This window comes from Dendrobates tinctorius, unplaced genomic scaffold, assembly GCF_039654945.1.
Source record: "Dendrobates tinctorius isolate UK_male_01 unplaced genomic scaffold, ASM3965494v1 ptg000334l, whole genome shotgun sequence".
Lineage (NCBI taxonomy): Eukaryota > Metazoa > Chordata > Amphibia > Anura > Dendrobatidae > Dendrobates > Dendrobates tinctorius.
Window position 1 is genome coordinate 731225 of NW_027362000.1, and position 12879 is coordinate 744103.

Consider the following 12879-nt stretch of genomic DNA (forward strand, 5'->3'; position numbering starts at 1 on the left):
GTAAAACTTTTGACTGTGCCACACAGGGATAGTTAGGTTAATGTGTTGAGGCGATAGGCCAGTCTGAATAAATGCGTTTTCAGGGCACGCTTAAAATGGTAGGGATTTGGGGACTAATCGTATTGACCTGGGAAGTGCATTCCAAAGAATTGGCGCAGCATGTGTATAGTCTTGGAGACGGGATTGGGAGGTTCTGATTATTGAGGATGCTAACCTCAGGTCGTCAGCAGAACGGAAGGCATGGGTAGGGTAGTAGACTGATACTAGGGAGGAGATGTGGGGTGGTGCTGAGCCGTGGAGTGCTTTGTGGGTGAGGGTAATAAGTTTGTACTGGATTCTGGAGTGGATGGGTAACCAGTGTAATGACTGGCACAAGGTAGAGGCATCGGTGTAACGATTGGCGAGGAATATGATCCTGGCTGCAGCATTCAAGACAGACTGGAGTGGGGAGAGTTTGGTAAGAGGGAGACCAATTAGAAGAGAGTTACAATAGTCCAGACGAGAATGAATAAGAGAAACAGTAAGAGTTTTTGCAGAGTCGAAAGTAAGAAAAGCTCGAATTCTAGAAATGTTTTTGAGGTGCAGATAACAAGAGCAAGCCAGTGATCGGATGTGGGGGGTGAATGAAAGCTCAGAATGAAGTATGACCCCAAGACAGCAGGCATGTTGCTGGGGAGGAATAGTGGAACCACACACAGAAATGGCAATGTCGGGCATAGGTGCATTAGTGGAGGGAGGAAACACAAGGAGTTCAGTCTTTGACCGGTTCAGTTTCAGATATAGTGAGGACATGATGTTAGACACAGCGTTTAGACAATCGCTGGTGTTTTCTAAAAAGGCAGGTGTGATGTCAGGAGAAGAAGTGTATAATTGGGTGTCATCAGCATAGAAATGGTACTGGAAACCAAATCTACTGATTGTTTGACCAATAGGGGCAGTGTACAAGGAGAAGAGGAGGGGGCCTAGAACCGATCCTTGAGGAACCCCAACAGTAAGGGGAAGATGTGGGGATGAGGAGCCAGCAAAAGATACAGTAAAGGAGCGGTCAGAGAGATAGGAGGAAAACCAGGAGAGAACGGTGTCCTTGATGCCAATGGAGCGGAGCATAGTGAGCAGGAGCTGGTAATCCACAGTGTCGAATGCTGCAGAGAGATCCAAGAGAATTAGCATGGAGTAATGACATTAGATTTAGCTGTTAGTAGATCATTAGAGACTTTAGTAAGGACAGTTTCAGTTGAGTGTAAAGAGCGGAAACTGGATTGGAGAGGGTCGAGAAGAGGGAATGGCCTGCATAGAGCTGGGACCACCATAACAAAGACTACCATCAGTAACACACTACGCCGCCAGGGATTCAGATCCTGCAGTGCCAGACGTGTCTCCCTGCTCAAGCCAGTACATGTCCGAGCCCGTCTAAAGTTTGCTAGAGAGCATTTGGATTATCCAGAAGAGTATTGGGAGAATGTCATATGGTCTGATGAATCCAAAGTAGAACTATTTGGTAGAAACAAAACTCATCATGTCATGGAGGAGACAGATTGCTGAATTGCATCCAAGGAACACCATATCTACTGTGAAGCATGGGGGTGGCAACATATTGCTTTGGGACTGTGTCTCTACAAAGGGACCAGGACGACTGATCTGTGTACAAGAAAGAATGAATGGGGCCATGTATTGTGAGATTTTGAGTGCAAAGCTCCTTCCATCAGCAAGGGTACTTGTCACGCTCACGCCTTGGCTGAATGGCGTGAGCCGGGGGGTTGTGGCCCCACTGTGCCACAAACCAGGCTACCCTGGAAGGGGCGTGACTACGACAGCTACCTCGGTCTTCACTAGAGCCTCTGATGGTGAGGTCAGGCTTGTGCGGCAGGTAGCTGTCAGGTGCCACTCCAGGGTGGTGTCTGGCTGTGGCTGCTGATCCCACTCGGGGACAAGTCACTTGGACAGGTGTGACTACCAGGCAGGCTGAGACACTGGGCAAGCAGGCACGGCTTGGAGACACTGGGCAAGCGGGCACGGCTTGGAGACACTGGGCAAGCGGGCACGGCTTGGAGACACTGGGCAAGCGGGCACAGCTTGGAGACACAGAGCAGGTAGGTGACGGCTTGAGACACAGGGAAAGCAGGAGTGATATATGAGAGAACAGGTTTGGACCTGTTCACACAGGAGGTGCAGGTATGGATATAGGCATGAATGAGTGGAATATGAAGGAACAGGTTTCGACCTGTTCACACAGGAGGTGCAGGTAGGCGGAGCCGCAGGAGTGCGGAGTAGGCAGAGCCACAGGAGTGCGGAGTAGGCTGGGCTCCAAGGTAACCGGGCAGGCAGAGCAGCTAGGGAGCCGAGCAGGCAGAGCGGCTAGGGAGCCGGGCAGGCAGAGCTCCAAGGGTGCAGATGAACAGACAGAGCTGCAAGGGTGCAGATGAACAGACAGAGCTGCAAGGGTGCAGATGAACAGACAGAGCTGCAAGGGTGCAGATGAACAGACAGAGCTGCAAGGGTGCAGATTCACAGACAGAGAGGACACAAGGAAAGACACAGCAGGGAAGGAAGCCACGGACAAGGAGAAAGGGAGATTAAGGTAGGACAGAGTACAGACAGGGTACTGGAACCAAGACTCAAGGGCCAGGATATTCAGCCTCCTGGCAGGCACACAAGGTACAAGGCAAGACAAGAAGTATTCCTCCAGAGAAGGAGGAAATACACAGAACAGGGCCTGGCTTCCTCAGCAGCAAGATACTAACTGAGATTAGACATTGCACAGGCCAAGGTCAGTGGGTGTGGCGAAACTAGTCAAGGGCTCTAGGTGATTGGTAAGGGACATATTACACAGGTGCACCCTGACTGCATAAGAACCAGAGAGTTCAGGTGCCGCACCTATACACACAGTCAGGAAACATGGAGAGCAGAAGCACGGAGCACAGGACTGGCAACAGACAGATTTCACAGCATGGCTTGAAGCAGAAAGTAAGTTGGTGTGCGGGGGATGGGAGGCCATGCAGTGATGCCAGCAGGGTTGTTACAGTACTGAAGATGAAATGTGGATGGGTCTTTCAGCATGATAATGATCCCAAGCACACCACCCGGGCAACGAAGGAGTGGCTTCATAAGAAGCTGTAATGTTAAGTAAGGTATGATTTTTCTGGAACATTACAGAAGCTCCCATTGTTATACTACAGATGAGAATTGCCTGTCACATAGCTGCAGCCCCCTCCTTTTTTCCCCCACAGCTATGTGCCTTAAACGAACTTATGCGCCTTTAAGATAATTGTTACTAATTTGGGGGTTTGCTATGGACCCTCTTAATTAACTCATTGATTAAGTGAATCGTAGCTGGTGGCAACGAAATGTGATCTGGGCCCCGGGTACTGCTGGCTGTGACGGACAGGGATTTTATAAGCTAATTGGGTGGCTGCGGCCAGAGCATTTATAATTGCCTCACTGCAGCGTGCCGGGTGACCAGTCCTCATTGAAGCAGCCGGCCGGCGACCAATTATCCCAGGTGTAGTTCCCTGACTGACCAGAAGGTAAGGGGGGGCGCCGGAGAGCTGCGTGTTCCAAAGTGGAACTGAAAGGCTTCATGAAGTATTGTGGGCAGTGATGGGACAACCAAAATAACCCCCTGCAAATAAATTGTTAGGGCAAGACTAGCTTGCTGTTGTTTTTATCATATGGTGACAACGGTGGGATAACTAATATAAGCCCCCCTGCGCCTGTGATAGCTGTGTGTCGGCAGTGCATCGCATCCCTCCATCCGTGACATACCGGTGTCAGCGGTGGGATTGTGACAGAAGCATATGGAGGTCCTGGAGTGGCCTAACCAGTCTCCAGATCTCAACCCCATAGAAAACCTTTGGAGGGATTTGAAAGTCCGTGTTGCCCAGCGACAGGCCCAAAAACTTTAGAGGAAATCTGCATGGAGGAAAGGGCCAACATACCACCAGCAGTGTGTGCCAACCTTGTGAACTTACAGAAAACATTTGACCTCTGTCATTGCCAACAAAGGATACATAACAAAATATTGAGATGAACTTTTGTTACCGACCAAATACTTATTATCCACCATAATTTGCAAAATAAATCTTGCCAAATCAGACAAGGTGATTTTCTGGATTTGTTTTCTCATTTTGACTCTCATAGTTGTGGTCTACCTATGATGTCAATTACAGGCCTCTCTCATCTTTTTAAGTGGGAGAACTTGCACAATTGGTGGCTGACTAAATACTTTTTTCCTCACTGTATTATGAAATGGTGTCAGCGTTGAGGTTTATGAAGCGCACCGTGTGGGTGTACACATAATGGTGTTTTTAAAGCCTGGTAGATCAAACACTATTATGAAGTAAACATGAAATGTAAATGGTTGTAAGTAACGCCACACAGCATTTTTATGGGTACATATTAGAGGCTAGATTTTAACAGCTACTTACTTATGTGTCCATGAGGCTTCCTTGCGTGCATGGTCCATGTAGCCAGAGTGCCCCAAATGTTAGAGGTGGCGGAACGCACCAAATTATAAAATAATAGTAGGTGTGTTCGCAGCCCGGGGTCCACCGTGCAGAGGTGGTACACTGCTGCTAAGTAATGGCAGAAGAATTAAGCGGTGTGAAACCAGTCACACGCAGGTTACGTCACCCAATGTGAACAGGGCGAACTCTGTTAATGCACAGAGCCGCACCACCGCTGAAAGTAGATGCCGGAGCCTGTTAAGCTCACAGAGCCCGGCCAAAAGAGTGCACAGTGTACGGCCACAGAACTCTACCCCAAGGACACGGGGTTAGAGTCCTTCTAGGCCCACTGAACGCGTGGTGTCGCTGCCGCGAGCGCCGCTATAGACGCTGGCTATGGAGCACGTGCACTGAGGTGTGCCTAGTCCCTGGTGAGGCCAGATGCCTGACTCAACCTCAGACCTACCTACGCCTAAGCCTGGGCTCTAGCAGGCTAGGCTACACAACACATGCATACCAAGGGTAGGGGTTTCTTAATGAGTCATTCACCAGAGACATTCGTGCGTGCATACATCTCTCACACCTTATAGTCTGTAAATACAGTCTTATCCTAGCGCATGGCCAAGCGGCCATGCAAACCTTTTATAGCCACGGGCATCCGAGACCTTCCTGGCTTCTCGGATGGGCCAATCCGAACACGAGCAGGACCTGAGCACGTGACCCTCGATCTCCAATGGGAGATCACTCTATGGGCATGCTCAGTGGCCCGACATGAGGACTTAGTCCCTGGAGAATCTTGCTGCTGAGCAGCATGCATTGTTATAGCTGTGCCAGAGGTGGCAGCAGCAAGCAAACCCATGGAGTTGGCCTGGGCAGAATGCCAGGACTGATGAATCTGCTGAGCAGGCTCCACTGCGGCCGAAAAAGAATGGGAGACTGCTGGGTGCAAGCCTCTGGATTCCTGCTGTGCAGTGGCAGGAACCCGACGCCTAACACCATAATTCTGACCTTTCTTGAACCAATTGTGGTAGATTTGCTCACTCAGTTTTACATGGAGGAAGACATGTGAGTACTGTCTCTTTAAGACCTTCGCTGGCTTATTATACATGCGGTGTCAGGAACTTGCAGCTCTCTGGCGCCCCCTTAGGCCTCTTTCACACTTCCGTTTTTGACCATCAGTCAAAATCGCCAGTTTTTGAAAAAAACGTATCCGCCATTTTTTTTGGCGGATCCGTTTTTTTCCCCATTGAGTTACATTACCGGCGGATCTTGACGGATGACCATCCGTTGGATCCGTTTTTTTGCGGATCCGCCAAAATGTTTGCGTCCGCCGGCATGCCTGGACGGACCTTTCAACGTTTTTTTTGCTGTAGGATCCACATTTTACAGTGCGCATGCCCGGAGAAAGGAAGTCACCTGGGAATTTAACCCTGAAATCCTTTCTGGCGGCGGAAAAAAAAATTCTCTCTCTCTCTCTCACTGACCAGGTCACCGCTGCTGTGACACATTCCCACCTTGACACCGGCCCGGTACCGAGTACCCCGCTGCCCTGGGCGAGCGAGGGCGACCCAGGTACTTCCTGCTAGTGAGTGCTTAGAGAATAGCATGGTCAAGGCCAAGTTCAGGGGCAGCGAGCAGATAGGGACAGCATGGGCCAATCATTGGAAGCATTGGGAGACCATACTGATATCCCTGATGCCCATTCCTGTAACGTCTGGAGCCCAGGGCGTGGGTCAAGACCAAGGAACGGGCCTGATCTTCTGCCATCTCAAAGTTGATGAATGTGGAATTACATGGGGGGAAGGTGACTGTAATATCCACACGTTATGAAGAATTCAAGGTATTAAACTTTAGATATGTTTTATTCTTCGTCCTCCAGCACACAGCATAACAGTTGCATTCCCATGCTACACAGAAGTGAAACTGAAACTTCCCTTCTCATCCCTCTTGTCTCCACCCCCCAAGTCCCATAAGTCTGGCTTGCTTAAAGAGACAGATCTAATTATTATACATTACATCATCCCCTTTTTTTTTTTTTCTATAAATAACCCATGTTACTGATAAATGCAACAACATGAAAACGTCCAAAGAAATCATATGTCCGTTTTGTCTTATTTGTTCAATTCCAAAACCAGAGAAAACAAACAAAAAAAAAAAACAAAACAAAACTGTAATTACACTTCTTCAATAAGCCTCGATGGAGCTCTTCTCTCTCGTGTAGGATAACGTCTGGGCTCATTGAGAGGGTTCATTATTGATGGACCAGCTACCTCTTGTTGGTCCTCTCCACCATCGGATACCAAATCTTCCACCAAAGACAGTTCATTGTCATCATTCTGCGGTATGACTTTAAAATATGAAGAATTTTGCGTTATGGAGTGTCCATCTCGTTCAGCTGTGATCATGCTGCCTTTCCTTTTGGTAACATAATATTTTGCAGGACCATATACAGGTGAGGTCTTGTTGGTTGGTCTTTGACGCACCACCACGACATCCCCTCTTTCGATGGCACTTGACTGTGCCCTTCGCCTTCTGTCTGCATAACGTTTCATGGCTTGTTTGTTGGAGAAATCTGTGGATCTCACTGAGGAGTCACTCGGTCGGGGATGGCTGGTCACATCAGGGAGACGTATACGCGGGGTTCTGCTGAACATTAAATGAGCTGGAGCAGCATTAGTAGTGGAGTGTGGCGTATTGCGGTAATTACGCATGAATTTGTATAATGACTGTTTCAGTGGGATGTGCTCCAGACTCGCTGCCTTGATACGTTTCCCCAGAGTGCGCATAAAACGTTCCACAATTCCATTGGCTTGCGGCCAGCAAGGTGTGATTTTCCTGTGATTGAATCCCAAGTATTCAGAAAATTGTGTAAACACATGTCCATTGAATGGAGGTCCATTGTCTGTTTTTACCACTCTTGGAATACCATATGCCGAGAAAATGTCGTCCAGCTCTGGTATAACATTATTAGCAGATGTTGAAGAGATAAATGAAATGACAGGGTATCGAGAATATTCATCAGTTGTTACGAGAATGTATTGGCCATTTGGCAATGGTCCATATATATCGACTGCCACTTCCTCCCAGACAGCAGTGGGTAACGGAGACATTTGTAATGGCTCTAAGGTTGATGATGGAGTGATTAATTGACAAGTAGAACAGCGTCTAATCTTTTCTTCCACCAAGTGATCCATATTTGGGAACCACACTTTTTCTCTGAGTAACTTCTTTGTGCCAACAATTCCTAAATGACCTTCATGTGCTATCTGTATGACTAAGTTACGCAAAGTCTTAGGTACAACTAGTTTGGTACCTCGAAGAATGAGGTGTTCTTCAGTGACTGATAATTCCTCACGTACGTTTGAGAATAGTTTTAACTCTTTCAGATCAATCTCAGAATCAGGAAATTTTTCCTTTTGAATTTCATGCCACCTTCGATTTCGGATGATTTGTATTAGGGCACAGAGTGTCTTGTCTTTTGTTGTTTCTTTCATAAATTGATCAAGAGAAAGGGGTTTTGGCACGGCATGATCTGTAACAAAACGTAGGTATTGTTCAATGGAGGAATGCACAGGTATATCATCATTAGTAGGATGTCTTGAAAGATAATCAGCCGGATTGCTGTATTTTCCAGGTTTGTGAACAATGTTATAGTTGTAGTCCTGTAGACGTAGGCCCCATCGTTCAATTCGTGCAGGCATTTTAGCTCTGGGATTTCCAAAAATTGTAAGAAGTGCTTGATGATCTGTGACAATGGTGAAGGGAGCTCCATAGAGAAATAAGTGAAAGTGTTCACATCCCCAGACAACTGCCAAGCTTTCTTTTTCAGGTTGAGAATATTTTCTTTCAGTGTTTGTTAAACTCTTACTTGCATAAGAAATGATGTGAGGATTTTGATTGTTATCCTTGTACTGCGCTAGAATAGCACCCAGTCCCACGGGACTGGCGTCCACAATCAGTTCAGTTCGAAGAGCTGGATCAAAATAAGCCATAGTAGTTGTCGAGCTGAGTTCATTTTTAATTGTTTCAAAAGAGGTCTGACAGTCTTGGGACCATTGAAAAATACAACTTTGTTTTGTAAGTTCCCGTAGTGGATTGCTGATTGTTGAAAAATTCGGAATATATCTAGCACAGTAACTTGCCATTCCAAGGAAAGAACGCACTTCACTGGCATCCTGTGGAATTGAGGCTGTTCTGATAGCTTCCACTTTCTTGGGGTCGGGTTGTACTCCTTTTGCCGAGAAGATGTGACCATAGAATTCTAATGAACCCTTGTCAAACTCGCACTTCTCTTTGTTTAAAGTGAGTCCAGCAGAAAGCAGGCATTCGAAGATATCATATAGAGCACGATTATGCTCAGCTTGAGTTTTACCAAAAACCAATATGTCATCACTGTAATTAAAGGCATTTGGGATGTGTTGAATGACACTCCTTATTGCATCCTGAAAAATTTCTGCTGCTGAGCAGACTCCAAAAGTCAATCTTTTGTATCTTCTGAGGCCCACATGGGTGGAAAATGTGGTCAAGTATCGGGACTCTGGACTCAGTTCTAATTGATGATATCCCTTATTGAGGTCGAGCTTTGAGAAGACGGTGGCTCCATTTAATAAATGAATGATGTCATCAATCGTAGGTGAGATATGTCTTTCCCTCTGGATAGCGGTGTTGGGCAGGCGCATGTCAACACATAGTCTCACTTGATCAGGAGTCTTTGGTTTTGGAACTACCACAAGTGGAGAGACCCACGGAGTGGGACCAGTAACAGTTTCAATAACGTCCTCATCCATGAGCAATTGGAGTTCCTTTTCTACCTTCTGTCTCAGGTGAAATGGAATACGCCTGTGAGGCTGGGCTACTGGACGAACATTGTCATCCACATGAAGGTGTACTTGAGAGTCCTTTAGTTTTCCCAAACCACTAAATAGGGAGGGAAAGCTGTTCACCATAGTTTGTACATCTATATCCGCAGGGTCAGTTATGGTATGAATAATCTGTATGAGCCCTAGCTCCAAGGCAGTGTGATAGCTGAGAAGACAGCCTCCCGATCCTTGTAATGTGTGGAAAGTGGTTTTCTGCCTGTTTTCTTTATATCTAATTTCAGCATCAAATTGTCCCATTATAGCTAGAGGTGTTTTAGATCCATAAGGAAAGATTTTAGTCTGCACTTGTTGTAAGACTGGCCTTGTTTTCAATTGTTCATATGTAGTGCCATCTATGATATCCACTGAAGCTCCTGTATCTATTGTAAAGGTAATGTCAGTGTTGCAGATTGAGAGTGTAACACAGGGAGACTGTACTGAACCAGTGACAGAGGTAGTGAACACATAGTTCTCAGTCGCAGACATTTCTTCTGTGTCCTGATTTATTACTTTTACATCTGCAGATTTTGTCATAGGCAGCGGAGGCTTGTAGTGCACTGATTTGTAAACAGCTGCAAAATGATTCCCTTTTCCACATTTACTGCAGGTTTGTCCCATAGCTGGACATTTGTTCTGGTGGTGAGGGAAATCCTGTCCACATCTATAACATTTCTTCTGTTTCTGGGCTTGTTTGTCTGGTAAATTTTTCTGTTTGAGATTATGCACATGTAATTTATCCCCATTCTCCATTACGGTAGCCTGATGATCTGCTATTTCTATAGCACGGGCCATTTTGAGCAAATCATGTAGAGAGATATCCTGCTGCAGAGCCTTACGCCTTAGGTCATTAGACGAGCAGGTGACAATTATTTGAGTTAGGATTTCATCATCTACATCTGTAAAGGCACATCCATGTGCTAACTCTTTCAGCCGTGTGACATAAGTGTCTATGGACTCTTCTGGAAGCTGCTTGGCAATCCTGAATTTATATCTTTCATATCTGATGTTCTGTTTGGGGTTGAAGTAGCCAGTGAGAGCTTTAGTGCAGTTGCTGTATGTGTCTGTTTCTGCTGCAGGTAACGTACTGTATATGTCATAGACTCCTGTGCCTGCACAATGCAGGAGCAAAGCTCTCTTTCTTTTCTCCTCCTTTATGTCCATGGCTTCTAGGAAATTCTCAAATCTGTTTAGCCATTTTCTCCAGTTATGGGAGAGATTAATGACATCAGTCATATCAAATTGTGGGAATGTGTGCAAGTAGTCAGCCATGATAGAGTCTCTCAGTGGTGCTGGCGTGTGAAGCGGTAAAATATAGTCTGTACTCACAGCAGTAGGTGATTATATCCCATCCTCGTCGCCAGTTGTAATATCCACACGTTATGAAGAATTCAAGGTATTAAACTTTAGATATGTTTTATTCTTCGTCCTCCAGCACACAGCATAACAGTTGCATTCCCATGCTACACAGAAGTGAAAACTGAAACCTCCCTTCTCATCCCTCTTGTCTCCACCCCCCAAGTCCCATAAGTCTGGCTTGCTTAAAGAGACAGATCTAATTATTATACATTACATAGACCGGTCCCAGGTGCATGCTGAAGTGGACAAGAGTGGGCAGAAGATTTGAACTAATAAACGTTTGCCTGTTGTTAAGAACTTGATATCCCCTGAATTGTGTGTGGCGACACCTGAGGATGGAAGCTTGGAGACAGTGAAGGTCTGCAGCCTACAAGTGAGTGTGATGCACCCCACAGCTGGCAGAAAACTGTGCTTGTAACACTGTCTGTAAAGTGCCAGAGCGTAAGTGGACAGCATCTTGGTCATAACTACTGCTGTCACGCACTTTCCATTGTTTGACAAAATCACTGGCAAAGTGCTGGAGGAGAGACACGTTTCACTAAGGCTATTGGCTTCAGTGATTTGAAACCCAGAAGTTTGCTCCAGTATACTAAGTGCTGAGAGGAGATGATAGGTCATTTTAAGGGCTGGGTTTTTGTGGAGCGGGTGGGAGGTTGTCCACCTTACCTCTACCCCAGGGTGTGGTCTGGGGTTTAAATAGTCAGCCTTCTGAGACAATCAATGTTCAGTGTGTCCAGAGAAGCTAACTCCAGAGAAGTGTTTGTGATTGGGCAAACCTGAACTGTGTGTTTTGCGAACCCTGATCGGGCGGATCCCTGCTACCACAAGGACTGTGCTTTCTGTTACCACTTTACTTTGTTTTCATGTTTTTGCCCAAAGGGCTGTGTTTTTTGCTTCACCATGGTTTATGCCACATGTCAGGAAGATATGAATTATTTTCCATTCCATTTCCACAACCAGAGCTGGCCTAGTACCCCTCCCACCATTGGTTTTTGTAGGACCAAATTCTACATACAGCCTCTCTCTATGAATTTCCACACTCCCTTCCTTCAAGCAAATTGCCAGTTTGAATGCCGAGTATTATTGCCTGCCAGCACTAGCAAAGCTGAATGCATTTTCCCTCCAAAAACCTCTGTCATCTAAGCAAAACAGTCAAAGTCAAATTCAATAATACACATTAATCCTAGAAAAATGAAAATTAATTTCCAGGATTTGGGCACTTGGGGTTACGCATGGCAGCGTTTTGCAGCATTTAGGGCTATCAGAAACCTGGGAAATGAATTTCTGCCCACCAGCAAATCACAGACATACCGTGTGTGGACTAAAAAACGGTAAAATGACAAGGGAAAAAATAATGCCAATATCTTTGGACTGTGAGCTTCCAGGCCAAAGATATGAAGAAAATGAGTTATTGATAACTTTTATAGATATGTGTACCTCCCAGAAAACAGCCCATATGTGAGGTCAGCAAGGTTAGAGTTACTATTTTTATGGCTGAAGCATAAAACAAGAACATCCACCTTTGTATTTCACTCAGAGCCAGGAGAGACAGCTGAACACCATTCTATGGTACTGGATCATTTCTTTGGGATATCACCTTTATCGACACGCCATACCTGTGACTGAGATTTAGTAAGTTTTTGTATTTTTATCCCGTTTTATTTCATAACTGTATATACAGTTGTGGCCAAAAGTATTGACACCCCTGCAATTTTGTCAGATAATACTCAGTTTCTTCCTGAAAATTATTGCTAACACAAATTCTTTGGTATTATTATCTTCATTTAATTTGTCTTAAATGAAAAAACACAAAAAGAATTGTCCTAAATCCAAACTGGATATAATTCCACACCAAACATAAAAAAGAGGGTGGACAAAAGTATTGGCACGGTTCGAAAAATCATGTGACGCTTCTCTAATTTGTGTAATTAACAGCACCTGTAACTTACCTGTGGCACCTAACAGGTGTTGGCAATAACTAAATCACACTTGCAGCCAGTTGACATGGATTAAAGTTGACTCAACCTCTGTCCTGTGTCCTTGTGTGTACCACATTGAGCATGGAGACAAGAAAGAAGACCAAAGAACTGTCTGAGGACTTGAGAAACCAAATTGTGAGGAAGCAAGGCCATCTCCAAAGCCATCTCCAAAGACCTGAATGTTCCTGTGTCTACCGTGCGCAGTGTCATCAAGAAGTTTAAAGCCCATGGCACTGTGGCTAA